This window comes from Dromaius novaehollandiae, chromosome 10 (genome assembly GCF_036370855.1).
Source record: "Dromaius novaehollandiae isolate bDroNov1 chromosome 10, bDroNov1.hap1, whole genome shotgun sequence".
In the NCBI taxonomy this organism is placed as follows: Eukaryota; Metazoa; Chordata; class Aves; order Casuariiformes; family Dromaiidae; genus Dromaius; species Dromaius novaehollandiae.
The window spans coordinates 4,719,593-4,737,836 of NC_088107.1; the positions used below are offsets into that span (position 1 = coordinate 4,719,593).

Sequence of the window (18,244 nt, forward strand, 5' to 3'; positions counted from 1 at the left end):
AGATTTGCTCTGTCAGAGGTCACGGAGAAGCTGAGATTTACTAAAGACACTTGCTTTTTCTTGGCCTTGTGGTCAAAATCAGGTCCCCCGGTGATACTTTAACACCTGCTGTTCTTTTATGAGGGAAACCACTATGCGTCTGGGAGGAAGTATGTTCCTGTGGCTTATGAGACTTTTCCTACCTCTTACGTCACTGTTATCCTAAAAAACCCAAAATAAAGAGCAAACTGACAGCCAACATATTGCACAGAGCAACGCTGCTTCGGCTGGAGCAGGGCGGCTGGTTTAAACGAGCTTTCCGGGCTTTACTGTAAACAGCCTGCCAAATGTGGTGCCAGCAGTCGCTTATCTTCGCTTACTGACAATTTTACTAATTCTTTATTGCAACTGCACTCATAAATTTTTATGATCGCATTGTAGAAAACACAATAGCTGCTGAAACTCTTTTTATCTCTCTTGAAAATACACCGTAAAACTCTCGCTAGACGTTGGCCAGCTTTCTCAGCCTGGTGGATGCACTTTCCTTGGAGGTTGTTTTGTACGCCGACATCTGCCGAGCGGTCTGCGGCTTGCTCCCGGGCCGGAGCTGCAGGGCTGCTAGCAGCCGGCCGAGGAATCTGTGCTCTGGGATGGGGAATGACTGGAAGCTGCAAAGTCTGGGCAATCCCTTCCTGCTGCAGCGCTTGAAGCCTTGGACTGGAGTCAAACACCCGGGAGCCCGTTGGGAGTCCCCGCACCAGCGCGGGTATCCGGAGAGCTGAAGTGCAACCGAGTAGCAGAGCCCAGCAGAAGGGAAGGTGGAGCAGCGGTGCGCTGGAGAGCAGCCGCAGCCTGGAGCCTCCCTCTTCCCGCGGGAAAACTGCGGCGCCAGGGGCCGCATCCTGCCCCTGGAAGGCAGCTGCAAACCACAAGCAATAGCAGCAAAGATCCAGGGAGGGAAAGGGCCGGGGGATTCGCAATTTCACTTTCACTTCTCTGATAGCAGAGGCACATCATGTCTCCGTGGTCTCTTCAGCTCCAGCGAAGGTCACGGGCTTTTGGGAGGTTCATTGTCAGGATCCTACAAATTATAAAGTGTCGCCCTGGTAACTCTTAATCTTGTTTCAGCACAGCCTGTTCTGCATGCTATCTCGGCTGTGAAGCTTGAAAGATAAAGCTGTCACTGGGGAGATGATCTGATTCTGATGCTGCCAAGATGGATTGACACCAAGAAAATGTATCATTCATTAAAATGGTGCAAGACGCTGGAGTTTCTTTTTACACGTGAGTTTCAAAGTACATGTTTATTTACAGACAATTCCTGCAGCCAGATCACTGCAGGAATATCCCCCCCACGCATCTGGGTGGGACGGGGGGTAAAGTGCGATATTCTCCATCTCCACTTGCTGGCTTTTATGGCTTCCCTGCATTTATAATAGTGATAGTAAAGCAAACATCAATTATTTACTATTTCAATAAATAACAGATATGTACGAGAACCTATTCAGTCATGAAGGGCAAAAGTATTATAAATCAACATCTCATTTTTCTTCAGCGTAGAGAATTGCACTAAAATCGGGCAAGCTGTTGCGTTTCTCCTGGTGTTTCAGGCGCTCTTTTTGGAGATTTTTGGTGACTGCCTCCGAAGAGATGCCGGTACGGGCAGTGAGGCCTGGGCCTGCAGCGAAAGCCGGTGGAGGGCCTGCCGAGTCCATGATGGGACATGCTTCGTCTTTGCACCTGGCATTGCTCTGCATCCCGTTTGCTGAACTCCATAAAGTTCGAGAACCCTCGAAAACGGGCTAAATTGTCACCGGTGGAGGGGGTGTTTCCACCTGGGCTGGATCCTCCTGCCGCTTCCAGGCCGGGGAGGGGGATGCTTTGCAGCTCCCTCCATCCCCGCAGCGTGGGGACCGCAGGCAGGCGTCACCGGGGTCCCGGCACGTCAAGGGCCACCCAGCCCTCGGCGTTCCCGCAGCAGGACGCCCACCTCGTGCTGGCGGGAGCTGGGCATCGCTCTCTTTGCTGGAGCCCTGGCTTCCCACGCGTATTTCACTGAACTCAGGCAGTTTATGAATTTCTTCTGCGAGAGATGCCTAAAATAAGCAAGCTCATCTATGCCACACTGGTGTATTGGCACCTCTTTGGATAAACCTTTACAAACCCCTAAACTGAAAACAGGAGAGCGTCTGCAGAGGCCCTGATGCTCTGGGTACCCGCCGTGACCCCCCGAGGGCCAGCACACACCTTCTGCGGCCTTTGGCTGCCGCAAGCGTGAGCAGTAACCTGGTTTTCTTCTCAAAAGGTCTATGAAAACAGGAACCTTATTTGGCTTGCTACAGGAGTCCTTTTTTTAGAAACACCCTCCGAATTGCTCATTTCGAAGAACACAACCTTCGGTGCTGAGCGAGGTGCTTTCGTCTCTCTGCAGAGGCTTTTGTCGCCTCCGGGACCTGTTTAACCGCTTGTGCCGAGGCCGCTTTCCTTGAGGAGCGCTTGCAGAAGTGGTGTCCACCTCTAGATGGTGCGTTTTACCCAGAAGAGCTCGACGCCAGCCCTTTGCGTGACTTCTCCTTCCTCCTCCGACCCAGGCTGCAAACCCTGGAGAACCAAAACAGACTGGAGTATTTCCTTGTTTTCCAGCGCGAGGCTCAGGCTGCAGCGTGCTGCAGAAATGATAAGAACGCATTGCTTCGGCGGTTCAAAGGAAGTTTAGCGTGTGACACGTGTGCTTGGACATGTGAGGCCTCTACTCTGTAATTGATAGCGTTGCATGACTTCTGGGTTCCTTCCTGTGCTAACTGAATTAAAACAAAATCTAATTATTTTCTAATATAATGCCTCTGCTCTTGGACTTGGATGTAAGCAGAGAGGGAAGGGACAAAGACTGGTGATAAAATAAGCCTGAAATGGTGGTGGTGGTGGTTGTCGTGATAACTAACTCCATCCGCAGTATTTGTATTTCTTTTCTCTGGACAGCAGAGAATGAGGCTACGAAGATTTGGAGGAAAAATAAGGTTTTAACAAGTGGGTAATGTTCCCACAAACTTTGTGAGCTCACGGAGAAGAAAGGTAAGATCTGCCGGCTGCTTGGGCAGATCTTCGCTGACTGTCAGAAGATGGTTTCTGCGGGGCATGCTGCCCAAAATCTGACGCACCCTTTCCAGACGTTAATTCGTTAAGACTTAAAACCTTTCCGTGAAGCAGCTTCAGTGGTCCCGACATACCCTTCATGCCCCGATCAGGACATCGCAGCTGCTCTCGATACGCAGCGACGCCGCATGACTGTTCAGGGCAGGAAATAAAGAAAACGAGTATCAGATCGATGTCATGGAGCAGGTTTATAACCACCCGCAAGCTGGATTTGGATCTTAGCGTGCACAGCTCTCACAGTGTTTATATATATGTCCCTGGGCCGGTTATTCTATTCTTTCTGGTTTTGATTCTATGCTGAGAGATTTCCCTCTGAATTTCAGTATTTCATTGCATTCAAGGACCAATGTGAGATAGTTTAGACCCCAGTTTTGGCTGCTTTAGCAAAGAAATGGGGAAGACTTAGAGAATTAGCATCACTAGGCTTGGTTTAGGGATAAGAGCGGCTTAGTTCATTTTGCTTGTTTTCAGAAATTGAAAGGAAGTGTAGTTGTTTTCTCTGTTCTCGGGTGCAGAAATTATACGGTTAAATTAACTTGGAGCAGAAAAGACACTAATCTGCTGGCACTGTCCAACTGCAATGTACAGAAAGGAATCAAATAGAATAAATGATGAAAAAGAAATTAGATCAAAAAGTCTGCTAGGCTTTCATAAGCTGCAATGTTATTCAGAACACCGGTAAGGAAATTACTCACGTTGACTTCAATGGGTCGAAGATTTTCCCCATGATTTACAACCTGAAATTGCAGCTTTTAGAAGTTAAAAGAGCCTTGTATGGAAGCAACATTTATAGTGCATTATGAATACTATCTACCGCTTTTATTTTACATCTTAGCTTCGCAGTAGAACTTTCTTGTAAATCAGGGTTATTTCCACTAAAAGGCTGTTACAAAGTTATCTTTGATGCTGAGGCTACAGTCTCCATTCCCAACTGGAAAAAAACACTTTAGGATATAAACAGCTGTGTTACAGCTACTTAAATATCCTGTTTTCACTGGTAGCAGCCTAAAGAGGAGGGAGGAGGCAAGGAGGAATGTTTCACTGCAGCGTGCAACATTTCACACCACGCTCCCAGGTTCGTGCCAAAAGGCCACCGCACAAGGATGAGTCTTCCATGCGGTCATCGCAGAGCGTTGCTAGAGGTTTTCATTTAGCTCTTTACCGTGCGATTTTTCCTCCTGGTTGCTGAGCGCGGCGCTGGCGGAGAGGCAGGTACCGTTTCTGCCCAGCCCCGTCTGTATCTGCTGAGAATCCGGGATGCAGGACCACGTCTGAGCAACCACGTGCCTGTTGCTGGGTTTTGGTTTAATGGGACAGCTTCCTTGACTAGCTTAAGATGCTTTTATTCTGGAGATGGGCATTAAAGTCTGCTATAGATTCTGTCCTACGTGATTTGGGTGTTTTCTTTCTTTTCCCCCCAGTTTTAGCATGGATTATGGGCATTCCTTGCCTGGAGAGAGGAGCCATCTGGAAAAAAAAAAAGAAAAAAGAAAGGCACTGACAAAAAGGGATGCTTACCTGCTTCCAAACAGGGTTTGCACTGCACAGGCAAGGCCGACACGGGCTTAGGTTTTCACAGAGAACAAGGAGCACCCCGAAACGGCGAGCGTCTGCCCACACGATGCTCCGCGCCAGGGTGCTGGAGGCAGAGAGGTGCAGACGGCTGCGGGAGGGACAGCGTGCGGGGTCCGATGGCTCCGTCCCAGAGAGATCTGGGGTCACACCAACATACGGCAGTGCCCTCCCCGCCCGGGGCCCGGGAAACCCGCGCCCTGCGGGGCAGCCTGCCTGGTCAGCCAGGCAGCCGGGACATTTTCAGCTATGGAAAACGCACCTGAGCGGCTGTTGATCACATTTTTAACGGTTGCAAAACTGAGTGTTTGCAAGAATTCATAAAGGAAACTGCCAGGAGCTTTTGCAACAGAAGTTTAATCAGGCCCTAAATAATCAGAGAAACATCAGCAACTGGCGGCCGTTAACGGGGCATCTCCACAGCCGGCTGTGCTGCTCCTGTACTGATACATCACCTCTGATATTAGGCTTATTTCCCCGCTTGTCTGCAGCCCACTGTCTTCTAGCCAGAGCTTAACATCTGCCACGAGTGTTTTTTAGGGAGAAAAGCATTTCTGGCATGCGAGAGGGCCCGGCAGACTGTCCCTGAGGACGGGCAGCCTACCAGCGAGGGGTGCAGTCGCTAAGTGAGCTCAGGCTAAACCTTCAAAACGGGTGTTCTCACCCGCCACGTTGATGAAGCATCTTCTCCCCCAGATCATCCACATCCCCTCCAGCCCTTCGTATCGCCCTGGCTGGGAGCGTAGCCGTTGTTTTCACAGGGAAGTCATGTTCTACGTTTCTTCATGTAGAAAGAAATGCATTTTCCAAGCCATACAGTTATTGTGAGCATGATAAGGAGCAGTGGCTGGACCGAGCATCTCAGACCTACCTCAGTTTTATCTCAGACCTGTATAAAGCTCAAGCAATTAGATTTGAGGGAGATATCTTAATTTTCCTTCTCCCATGCCCTTACCAATTTTGATGGTAAGCTAAGGGAGGTGAGTTTAATCTCTTATTCCAGCAAATTGACTTTTAACCTTAGGATTCTCATTTAGGACAACCTTAGGATTCTCATTAAGGACAAGCTTAAAAATCCTTGAGTGGGGTTGTTTTAATAAATCGAGAATCTCAGCCATTTGTCCTGCTATAAGCCTTTAAAGATAACAACAGGAACATCTTCAAGATAGTCATTGTTTTATTAGTGGCAATTAATTCCAAGATACAAATAACTCAATAATCTATAATAGAGCCCCACAGTTAAATTGTATTGTGCAATTTTTATTGATCTCGGTGCTCATTATGTGTGTTATACTCATGTCTAATAATCTATCTGGCCTTTTCATTTACTTAGTGCTGCTCATCATATTTAGCTCTGGTTTAGTAATGGAAAGACAAGCAGGCTGGATTTTCTGTTTTAGATATAGTTCCAGTTCAGCAGATGAAACAAAACTGAGTCAGGAACTAAAGTTTAACCATACTGGAGTGAGGAGTTCTGTTGCTCAAAGGCATTAATAGGTGCAATTATTTTGTCTTTCCAGGTTTCAGAGTCTAAGTTCAACTTTCAGCTTTTGTTCTGGAAACATTTTCTTCTATATTAAGATTAAGGTGCCATATGAAATTTGCCTGGTCCTCACTTCACCTGTATCAGTATCTCTGAAACAGTGCTGGGGTGCATTGCTACGTTAAAAGCCAAATTATGACCGCCGGATTTCTGCTCTAGGATCTCTTTTATAGCACCGGAGCTGACAACGTACTTCATCCCGGCAGACTAAACCTCAGCCTGGCTGACGAAGGCTGCAGCTTTGGGTTACAAAGGATGCGGAGCTGGACCCTCGGAAACCAGCGCTCGGTCCTACTTGCAGACGATGTGAGGACATGAACAGTCGGCTTTGGATAAATGGCTGGAGAGGGAAGATCCACAAAGACATTGTAATTTTTGGATGTAGATGCAGACTGAGAACATTTGCATCCTTAATCATGCAACAAAGGTGGCTTTCGGAGGGCCTTTGATTCCTGAACTTGCCCTTGGCATGGTTCCTGTCAGGTTTTCCCTGCTAGGCAAGGTCAGGAGCAGGCAGGTCTGGGCAAAAGTCCTTGCAGAAGCGTTTGAAGTGGTGCCAGAGATTTCGCGGTGGCTGTTGTTGTTCCTGAGCGAGAGGACGCGCGGTGTGGGGCACGACGTTCATGCGGTGCTGTCGCAGCCGCGCTGAGAAAGCGAGGTCGTTGAGGATGCCACGTCGCTTTGTGTAAGAGCAGGGCTGGGAGTTTTGCAGCACGAGGGTGATTTTCAAGCTAAGCCAGCAGCTCCCACCCACAGCTCCTCAGCCGGGCCTGGACTTCCCTGGTCATACAAATTAAGAAGCTTCTCAGGAACCATCGTTTCTCAGGGGAGTCAGAGCAGGTGCCGGTGCAGGAGGACTCAGCGATGTGACTTGTAGGCATCGCTGGGCAGAGGCAGCTCGCCTTCCTCAGCCTTTCCCCAGCGAGGGCTCCTCGCACCCCTTCGCGCTCCCCCGCGTGCGGTGGGCTGGGCCGGGCCTGCCCTCGGTGGGGCAGCGGGGCGGCTGCTCCGCGGTCCCCATGGAAACCGTTTGGAGAGGTTGTGAGCCGGTGCGGCGTTGCTGCGCGCTGCGAAACAGCCGCTGCGTTTCACCCGCCAACCCACTTCCCGCAGGATGGCTGCGGAGCCTGGGCTCATTGATGTCTGAGAAGCACTTCGTGGACCTTGAAGAAGGTGCTAGAGACGAGCAAAGTGCCGTTACCTCGGACTGACGGTTTTTGCTTTGCCCTGGAGTCCTGGCTGCGCTTGTTGGCTGTGCGTGGTGGGAGCCGGGATAACGGGGACGGGTCTGCTCGTCACAGCCTCTTGGAGAGCTCTTCTGCCACCGCTTCCACGCTGCAGAAGGTCGCGCTGACACCAAGGAGGAGTCTCACCAAAACTTCTGCGACTGCCGTCAGCCAAGGAACACACCTGGAACAGGCAGGGCGTCTCCTGCGCTCACAGCACTGGGCAACCAGGGCGAAGTGGGGATCCGCCGCTGTCCCCCCGCCAGCCCTGAAGTCCCCAGCAGTGGTACCTACCTTGCGAGTCCCTGGACGCTCCCCTGGGCACACACGGAGCTGTGTGCACGTGCAGCCATGTGAAGGCCAGGTCTGCAAGCAGGTGCACATGGATCTCGGGATAAAAACATTTCCCCCAGTGCCCTGCACTTGCGCTCGGCAAACGCCCAACACAAATGGACGTACTCTGCCTCCAAATGCCTGGTGCTAGCAACCAGCGGGCAGGTTTAGTCAAAGAGCAAAGCCTCCATAGGAAGGGCTGGATTTGCTGAGACAAACTAAGTAGTTGCAGAACAGACAGACGTCCGTCACGCTCAGCACCGTTACGCCCTTCTCCATCAACAGCAAATTCATGGCTGCCGCCGAGCTGCAAGGGCAGCCCGTGCGGGCTTGCGCTTGAGCATCGCTGCGGAGCTTGGCGGGTGCCTCTGCGTGCACGGCTGTGTCCGGGTTCCCCGTCCCCAACCCCTCCACCCGCCTCAGCGCGGGCGAGACCCCATAAGATGCCTCCCCTGCAAGCTCTGCTCGGGCAGCCGGCTACCTTGGCCGCTCCCACCGTGGGAGAAGAGACCTAGCTGCTGGCTAGGCTTCCCGTGGAGCCTGCCAACAAGCGTTTTATCGGGGCTGGCATTTTCCTTCAATTCTGTTTTTTTTTAATGACTTTTTTTTTAATTAAACGTGGCTTTCCAGGAAGTTCCAAATAATAAACACAAGCATCGCCTGCCTTGTTATGGGTGCAGAGAACCAGGACTGTGTTGCCCCATCTCTAGTCTTAGTTCCAGCAACAGTCGCAAGAGCCAACTTCAGACCATTTGTTTTAACATTTAAAGCAAATCTTTTCCTGGATGGGCTTTCTTCAGTTGGGCATGATCAACTGCAAAGAAACCATGCAAAAAATGAGAGGATCTGTTTCCCTCTGGGTCAGGTCGTTGCCTGCAAGGCTGCGCAAACCCCGGTCCCCAGGCGAGGGAGAGACGGGGCACGAACACCGAGAGGGAGAGGGTGAAGTGTCCAGTCTTTCACAGCACGACCCGAAGTCACCTTGAGGCACCTCGAAAGGACACCGTCATTTCATCCGCCTGCTCTCTGCCCCCGGTCTCGGAGCCGCCCCTTCCCCTTGCAGCTCCGGGCTCGCTGCTCTGCGCCTGCTCCTCGGCGGTGCGCCCCGGACGACAGCCTCTCTCCTTCCCAGCTCCGATTCCCCTTCCCCCTCTTTTCTCTCGCCGTCTTTGCTGTGATTCATTAATGTTTCAGAGATACCAGCCTGAACGGAAAATAACTCATGGAGCATCAGGTTGTGCTGTTCCGCACATTTTCGGGAGTGACTCACGGGCCCGACCAGCTCCCGGCTCGCTCCCCACCCCGGCACTGAGTCACCGCTCCCGCCGCCCCGGCTCCCCGGGGGGCCGCCGCTGGGGGGGCCGCGTGCTCGGAGCCCACCCCGGGGTGCCGCGCGGTGCAGCGCGGCGGGGAGCGGGCAAACGCCGACCGCGGCCGCTCTGGCCACGAGCAACCAGAGCGCGAAGCTGCGCCCGCGCTCCCCCTCGCTCCCCTTCAGCCCCGCGCCAATTACTCCGCCATTGTGGCGAAACAAATAAGGCTTCATTATCATTACCGTCCTGATGGGAGTAAACACGTTTATTTACACTTGAGCACTGCCGGAGAATAAAGTCGCGGAGGAAAGTTCGTGGTAGGTGGCCCCGTCTTTGTCGTTGGGGACAGCTTCCGCAGAACCGCGACCGCCCGGCCGGACAGGCGGCTATTCAAGCGGGCCCGGGTTAATGGAAGTACGGGGTGTGCTTGTTAAAAGGAGGACTGCAGCACTTGTAATCATGGGTGGTCGCATTTTTATTTAATGATACGATCTTTCCCTTCCCCAGCGCTCGCTCTTAACCCTTTGCCGCCCACTCTCCGATGCATTCGCGATGAATAATTACGCCTTGATACCAGGGCTGCGAGCAGCTGAACCCACTCGACAAGGGATTTTTGTTTTTAAACGACCTTTTCAGTAATGGCCCGAGACGCCAACAAAGCAGAAGAACCTCAAAGCCAAAAGGGCCCCACGTGTGTAATCACTGGAGCTACAATAATAATAAAGGGCAACGGCAAACACGCAGACACGCTGGCGGGGGGAAGGCCGGTGAATCGGAAACGCTTCCTTTCTTTCAACGCGCTCGTCTGGCCCCGGTGATAAAGCCGTTGGCACAAGGACACTTCGAAGCCCAAAGTCTAACCCTGCTCCGGCTGCTGCCGGTCACAGCGGCGGTGGCAGTGGCGTTGTACCCAGGGCGGGAGACGCGGACCCACCGCTCTTATCGCAGGTGCGACGAAAGCCGAAGCCGGCTGTGACGGCAGAACAAATCGATTTATCTCCGACATGACCTCACCGAAGTCCTGGGCACAAACAGGCTACACGGAAAAACCCACGTCATCTCCAAACCTCCCTGCTGGCTCTTATCGCCTGCCAGGCGGAAGCGCTCGCTGCCGGCTTGCCTTGAAGTTCAAGCTCCAGCACTTATCACGTCTAACGGGGTTGTTAAAGAGATGCGAGAAGGATACGCACATATACGCACTCATACACGGGGCCAGGACTGACCATCACACGTCCAGCCGCTCAATCTGCTGGTTTGCTGGCGCTTGCTTCTTCCTGCGGTCGCGCGCAGAAGGTGTGTCTGCCCGTCCACCATCACGTCCCACAGTAATTCCCGAACTTCAGAATCGCTGTGGATGGAGGAGAAGAGATGTGAAGATACTAAATTTCTACGAGTTTTAGCACATCAGCGGCTGTGTGAAGAGCTGACACCCCAGTCACCTGCCCTGCCGGCAGCGGGCCCGACGGTCCACCAGCCCGGCCGCAGCTCTGAGCCAGCACGTCCTGGCCCGCCGGTGGGTAGAGCCGTGGCAGGTGAGGGCGAGAGGGAAGGAGGTTTGGAGGACACAGAGGAAAAGAGCCAACGCCGCAGACGATGTAGCTCATAACCCCACAGGAAACCTGGCTTTGCTCCTTCGCCGTTCACCAAATACGCTCTTATACAGTATTTAACGTGAATTATCACCTGTTGCTTAGGTATCTTCACGAACAGTGTTTTCTAATGGCATTTAGGAACATAAAAACCCAAATGCTTTCCATCACAAGCAGCTTTGGGAACGGGAAGATCCCCACCGGTCGCCAGGCAGACCTTGCCCAGCTGGTCGTCCCCGTCCCCTCGGCACGGGGCAGGGAGGGACGGCAAAGCGCTCCGGGCCGCGCGGCGAGCAGCGCCGTGCTCAGAGGCCTTCCACCCCTTCGGCGTGCTGCTGCCGCGCAGACCTGGCAGCAGCCGTACGACAGCTCACCTGGGCGGCTTAACAGACGCCCGATAAATTCAACGTGTATCCTGTAATCCCGCCGGCTCCACCAGCGCACGTTTATTTGCAGGGCTTCATTAAATTATCGTGCCGGCATCCGTCGGCACACAACTCCAAATTAATTTAGCGGGTTTGCGTTTCAGCTGGCCTGATGCTCGTTACGCTCCGGTGGCGTGCGTGTGTTTTCTGTTCGACAGCGTGGCTCGTGATAAGATACGTAGTCCAAAGTGCACCTGGAAATGGAGGTAATATTTGCAGACACTCCAGGCAAATGCTGCAATTACCGCATTAATTACAGCCCCTGCGCTTGCTTCTGGAGCTTTCACTGCTCTTCCTCCCTGCTCCTCCTCCTCCTGCGGCTGCGGCCCTATTTGTGTGAAGGGGATGGGAACGTGTGTTGGATCGACGTAAGCAAAGCAAACCTGCCTGGTTTGCAACCTGGGAGCGGGAAACCCGCGCGGGAATGTGGGAGAAGCCGCAGTTTTGGAAACCGCTTCCAGACCGATGGCGATGAGTGGGACTCTGGAGACCTGAGCGAGAAGAAGGAGCGAGCGGAAAGGAGCCGGCGGCCAGGATGGACCCTGTCGCCCGGCTCCCGCCATAGGAGGATCAATAATTCCCATAGGTTCTCGGTCGTCCTGCAAAACCCACCGCCCGCCCCGGGCTGCCGAACCTCAGCCCTTCACATCAGCCCCGGCGGCACCCGCCTCCCCGGGCGGCAAGGGCAGCGCCAACAAAAATAGATGCTGCCTTTAAACCCCTACAGCGCATCACCATGGCGATAAATAATTGTAGCCTGTTGCCATAGCGACTCTGGCTGTACCGGAGAGGGAGGCCTGTCTGCAGCTTGGCTAAATTTAGTTGTTCCAAAGTATTACAAATATTTTCAGATGCTCTGGTAACTCTTTCAGAAATTTCCTGGGGTTGCAAAACAGAGTTAAAATCTAGTCTCCATTCCCGCTCTCCTGCTGGCTCTCTCCTCCAAGCACCCTCCTAGCTAAAATGATCGGTTATGTGCAAACTGGGAGTCCTTGCATGGAGGAAACCGCCGGGGACTTTCTTTCTCCCTGGCAGCCGAGCTTTCCACCCGGCCAGGCGCCGCGGGGACCTGCCACCGTGAGCTCTCCTTTGGGTGCTGGACCTCCGCTGCGGCGCAAATACACCCAGAAAACCAATACAGAGGCGGCTGGGCTGAGCTGCCCCCGCGGGGCTCCCGCCATCGGCATCGGAGGGTCTCACGCAACGGGAGGATACGCGTTTTCCTGGGGTTCCCACCCACATTGATCTACGTTTTTCCCTTTAGAGCATTAATTCGAGCCTGGTGCCCGAGCAGACGTCACCTGCGGCAGGGGACTCGGCGGTGTTACATGTGCCATCCCGCGGGACGGGAGCTTCGGCCGCAGCGCCGGGCATCAGCCCCCCTCGTCGTATCTGGATTTTACTCGGCCAGCTTGGCTAAATGACGTGCTTTCCATAAACTCAAGATTCAAAATAATTCAGAGTGTTTTCTCATAGCTGCTTGGTAACGCGGTCGCCGTCCCCTTCCACAGGCAAAGGGGGCCAAAAGGCACTTTTTAGCCAGCACAATGTTCGGTGTCCCCAAAGAAACAAAAGCAAGTCGTTTCGCTGTTTTCTCATTGAAAAAAGACTTCGGACCAGGGCTCACAAACAAAACCCAGGATCTGCGGTGGAAAGCTCTCAGTTCCCCATAGCTGCTCGATTTAGGGCAGCAGAAACCTCGTGCACCAGTGCAAAAGCAGAGAAGCGCATTTTGAGCGCTCTTTCGCATACCCGGCTCTGTAATCCTGGAAGCTGCATTTATTTTAGGGCAGCAAACACGAGCCGCAAGCTGTGTCTTCGCCTTCATGGTGATGCTGAGTTTTAGGAGTGAAGCAGCGCGCGGGAAACGTGCCCCGTGCCCGGCAGCACCGGCCAGCATCGCCCTCTCCCGCGGCCCCGGCGCGGAGCATCGTCCCCCGTCGCTGACGGCCTGCCGTGAACCGATGTTTTGGCTACGGGGTCGAAATCAGCTTTTAAAAATAGCGTGCTTTGGGGTTTTTTTTTCCTTGTTATAAACAGAAATTATTATCTCACGGAAACATTTAACCTCAGACAGACCCTCGGCTAATTTTTGCTGCGGTTATTATAGCCTGTGAGATACGAATGAGTGCCACAAATATAGCTCGATATGATTATTGAGCGGCGGTGGGTCCGCCGGCAAAGAGCCGGCTGCGGGGTGAAGAACCAGAAGTCCTGATACAGTGCTGACCTTCCTCGGAGCCGTCCCAGCCTGAGGCAGAAAATATGGGCTTGGAGAGCTCCAAGAATTGTCCTTTCTCGCTGAATTTCAGTGCTTCTGACCCTGGCCGCGGCTGCAATCAGGAAACACAAGACCCAGTGGGAAAAAATGCATTTCAGAGTAAGAAGTTACTAGTTTACTTGCAAATTGTGTCAATTAGAAGTCTATATTTTTACACTTTCATTTGCATTTTTTCATTTTAAAAAAATGTAATGTAGAATGTTATTATTATTTCCCATTTTGGCACAAGCCTAAGTGATATATGCTATTATGTAAACAAAACTGCGATGGGAAAATTTTGCCTGAAGCACCTTTTTATGGTCTAAAGAAAAGTATAATTTTATTCTAGTTTCGTCTGAGCAAGCGGATTTGCCACCAAAAACTCCAAGGCAAAATCGCAGCTGAAGCCGATGCTGCCGATCCTGCAACCAGCTCCTGGGAACTCCTGGGAACCCGGAGCCGGTGCCTGCGCGGAGCTCTGCGGTTTGAAAAATGAAAGAAGCTACAAGGTGGAGGGAATTAAAGATTCTTGGAGAAACTTCTGCTTTTACTGGTTGGGTTGCTGTGAGGGAAATCGCAGAGGTTTTAAAGCGCTCGGGACCATTTTCACCAAGACCCTGCAGAAGCCTATTGGCAAATATAATCAGTTTAATTCCGCTTATTGACTCGTCCCTTAAAAAAATCCTGCGTTGGAAAAACACATTCTTTTAACAGTGGTAACAAAGACACCACCAAAATGTTCTGTTAGGCAGAAAACGAGAATTAGCGATGCCGTTTTGTGGACAGCAGACAGGTATCCTTGCGCAGGGGGTTAGCTGTGACAACTGATGTCGGCGGCAGATCATTTTTATGTTACATCTGTGCTCAAAAATAATTTCATTTGAAAAGGAAGAGATTAAATTAGTTATTAAGGAACCGGTTAGAAACTCTTTAATGATTCTTCATGAAGCGGACAGACAAATGTTTATATTGAAAATGGTCAAACTCTTCCAAAGAAGAAGTCGAACCCTGCAAGCAGCAGCATAGTCCTACCATCCCCTTTCCATGAGAGCATTTTCCATACTTGCACATACGATACTTTTTGGACAGAAATAGGTACTGCTTATATTTCAACAATATAATAAAAATGCTTAATTTAGTATGGAGCAACGTTTCTTAATATGGAAATAACACAGTTCTGTTACCTTTTTTTTGCAAGCAAGAAAACAAAACAGAAATGAGTTATCAGAAGTGCATCTGAAGAGCTAGGTATGATGGAAGCAGAGATAACTGCCCATGCAATTTCCTTATCAGCTGTACTAGGTAATACTTCTATCACTTTTTAGGACTGCAGCATTTAATTTTTGAGCGGTATATTCCCTGCTTAGCTAAACAGAGATTAATGTCTCCGAGGAAGGAGGTGCTCGAGCGGGGCCGGGTCCCGCTGTGGCCGGCTCTCGCCGTAGTGGGGTTCGCTCGGCTTTAGGGGGCCGGAGAGGAGGAAAAGCAACTGCAACGGTCCTGAAATTATCCCAGCTTATGGCAGGCCCTGCACTGGTTTGTGCCCCATCCCAGTATACAGCTGCTGGTGTTGCACTGGGAAGAGCAGAACCACCGCTGTGATGTGCGGCGTGCTCCGGGCTCTGGGAAGGCTCCGGGCTCTGGGAAGGCTCCGGGCAGCTCCCGAGCAAGCGCTCCTGGGAGCCGCGGCGCACATGCAGCGCGTGCCACAGCAGCAAACAGGGCACAAAACCGGGCGGTTGTGCAAAACCCATCGGCAGCGTCTGGGCGTGAAGCAACCGGCCGGCCCCGAGCAGGTCTTGCAGAGGTTCCTGCGGCGTTTGCAACAGCCCGTCCCAAACCTTGGGCAACGCGAGGCGGCCGCTTCAGCCGCCCTGTCAGAGCAGCTCCCAGGAACACAGCAGAAGGCTTTCGAAACACCTTTTTTCTTCTGGAATTTCTTTTCTCCCCAAGTCCATTTTTAATTATTTTAAATTTACAGTTCTGTGGTGTCCAGCTGAAGCCTGTGGCAGTTTCCTCACCGGACTGTGAGGCCGGTTTTGGCTGGGAAAGGCACTGCACAAGACGCAGCTCTCGCTAAGCAAGCCTTTGTCAGCACGATGCCCACCTGCGGTCTCCTCTCGGGGCTCTCCAGCGCAAAATAGCGCCGAGGAAGCAGCTCTTTACGCCTGATCCCCATTAACACGCCGTCGTTAGCAGAGCAGACCTTTCATTTCCTCCTGCCTTAGTGTTCAAGCTTGGAAGATTTTATCAGACAATAATTACAGGTATCAAAGCAAAACAAAGGAAGCAAGGTGAAGCACGCTGTCGCGAACGCGGTCGCGGAAGATGGAACAGCGTGCACCCGGAGGAATCTGTTTCACGATTCGGTGGTGTAGTGCAGCAAATTGGTGTAAAATAAACAGTGTCTATTTATAGCCCGGCCCAGGCTGCCTGCAGGCACTGCAGCTGTTTGGGGTTTTTCCCCCCCTTCTCTTTGCTGTGCATGAATGAGGGGTTTTCAATGAGGATCCAGGTTTCCCGGGCGCGAAATCCACCCCAGCTCTTGCCGGCGACCCGAGACGGCCCATATGTCATGGGCAAAATATGCGGCGCCCGAAAACCCGGAGTGGAGCGCGGCGCGGCGCGGAGCGGGGCGCCCGCAGCGAGGGGCCGCGCCGCGCCCCGACGGGGCCCCGCAGGCGCCTGCTCCGCCCGTTCCCCACCCAAAACCGGCGGGGCGGGACCGGCCGGCACCCCGAGGCGGGCGGGGCGGCGAGGCCAGGGCCAGGGCCACCCTGGGGTGGGTGGCGTGGGCGAGCTGGCGGTGCCGGAGGCCGTGGGGCAGCGCGCGGGGCGCGTACCCGAGGTGCCCACCTCGGCGGTGGCCTCTCCGAGGGCGACGCCGGCCATCGGCAGCCCCGAGGAAGAACTTGATTTCTTCCGACGCCGGTGTCCCTAACGTTACCACAGGATTTTTCCCGCCCACGCGCCAGCAAAAACCCTCGGACAGACTAAAGTGTCGATAAACAGCCCAGTTCCTCTGAAAGACGCCGATTTACATCTCTGAGTCAGATCGTTGCGGCTCCCTGCATATGGTCCGCATGAGACGCAGTTCCTGGCTCGTGACTCAGCCGACACCGATATAAAGAAATCGTTTCAGAGCGAGTGAGCAAACAACGCTCGTTTTGCCAAGGAAAGCTCCGCGGGACGAGGGGACGAGCCCGGTTCGGCTCCATCTGCCGCGGGGGTCACGCAGGAGCAACGCCGCCGTCGCTTTGTTAGAAGCTTCTTAAAATTGCCTGTCTGTGGGATTTTTTGCTGTGGTCAGAAGCGTCTAAGATTACTGAGACCGAAAGAGATTAGAAAAACGCTTTTCTCCGTTTCCTCCCAGGTTGTTTCCGCGGTTCATTCGATAGCCCTCTGCGGGGAGAGTGTTGGGTTTCGCTGTTTCCACTGCGCGGTCGGCGAGGTAGTTTCCTTCGGCTGTGCCTGTGGGTTTGCCCCGCCGGGGTGAGGAGAGCGAGAGAAAAACGTTTGAAAATAGGATGGTGAAAGCCACAAAAATTGGCAGGTGGACTCACCCGCATCAAGTCTGAAAATCCCGATCTGGAGCTGCTCGTTGATAAAAGGACAGGTTTTTTTGGAGCTGCTTCGCTCGCGGCTGGACAGCGTTGCGTCGCACGAGCTCGCAGTCGGGTCCGCGGTGTCGAGGCTGCTCGATGTTTAGTTTGCTTTCCGATTTTCTATTTTTTAAACCATATTCTGGTCGCTTTAAAAGCACGCAGCAACAGTTCAGCTGTCATTACTGAGCAAAAATATATAAATCATGGTAGGGAAAGACTCTGCGTTGCCCAGATTACGTCATCCAGGATTTGGGGGGAAGATAGCTCTCGGCAGCCTCGTCAGGACGCCGCTTCTCATGTTTTGCACGCCCAGTGCTGCCGCGCTCTTCCCGACCCACGTTTCGAATTCAGAGCTTGGAAATGCTTCTCCTCCCGAGCCCAGCAAACAGACTGCAAAACCCCAGGAACCCCTGAATTTGTTCAGACAGCTCTCTTTAACCTATGGTCTTTTTATTTGAAAGAGCAATATTCAATCCAAAACCGGGTAATTAATTCAAGATTGTTAAGCAAGTACAGCAAAATTATCACAAGGGATGCTACAGCCATTAAATAACCAAATAGCAATACCAGTAAGTCTAATTAGTATGCACAATAAATGGCTAGGCAGTGGTAGTGGCACCTCTCGTATATCCTGCGTAGGGTCTGAGCCTACACTGCTGTCCAGGAAAAATCATCTAGTGTCCTTGGTTCTCTGTTGAGGAATGTGAAAGCTTTCTTTCCTTTTTCAGGATTTATCCTACCTCCAGAAATCCCCCTATCCAGCCCCAAGTACCAACTTTTATGTTCTTAATACTTAGCCTAGGAAAGACTTTCAGGAAATTCCTGGGAACTCTGACAAGGAAGAAATTGGGACTTTTGGTCAAATAGATGCCCTTAGAATATCCAAGAACAAAGCACTGCCATATTCATGGATATTATAGCTGGTGGCTGCATAATTTCCACGTTCAGGTATCAAGCCACTGACCACAGCTCCGAATATATCCACCTGATGGCTCCACCATAGCCATGTGTAACAGTATCTGGGGAATAAGGTGTTCTGACTTAAGCAAATGCAAAATATTAGGTGAATAAAGGAACAGAAGAAAGCAGAAAAGCACAGATTTATGCTGAAGGTAAACAAGGTGAATGGAAGAATTCATGGCAATGCTGAGAGAAGGATGCTTCAAGTAATACTTAGGCAATACAGTCTTGAAATGTCCTTAGGTGTTTTATCCTGTGATTGTACTACGGCAGTGGTTTGAGCTGC

At 52.1% G+C, this 18,244-nt stretch overlaps 1 long non-coding RNA gene across 1 annotated transcript; it reads right to left on the reverse strand.

The window, feature by feature from the left end:
* Positions 1-9,363: 9,363 nt before the first annotated feature.
* On the reverse strand, positions 9,364-11,226 carry LOC135329422 (uncharacterized). The gene is made up of 2 exons (XR_010390924.1): positions 11,083-11,226; positions 9,364-10,467 (listed from the first exon to the last, which is right to left on the reverse strand). It is a non-coding gene; the product is annotated as an uncharacterized LOC135329422 (long non-coding RNA).
* Between the last annotated feature and the right edge of the window lie 7,018 nt (positions 11,227-18,244).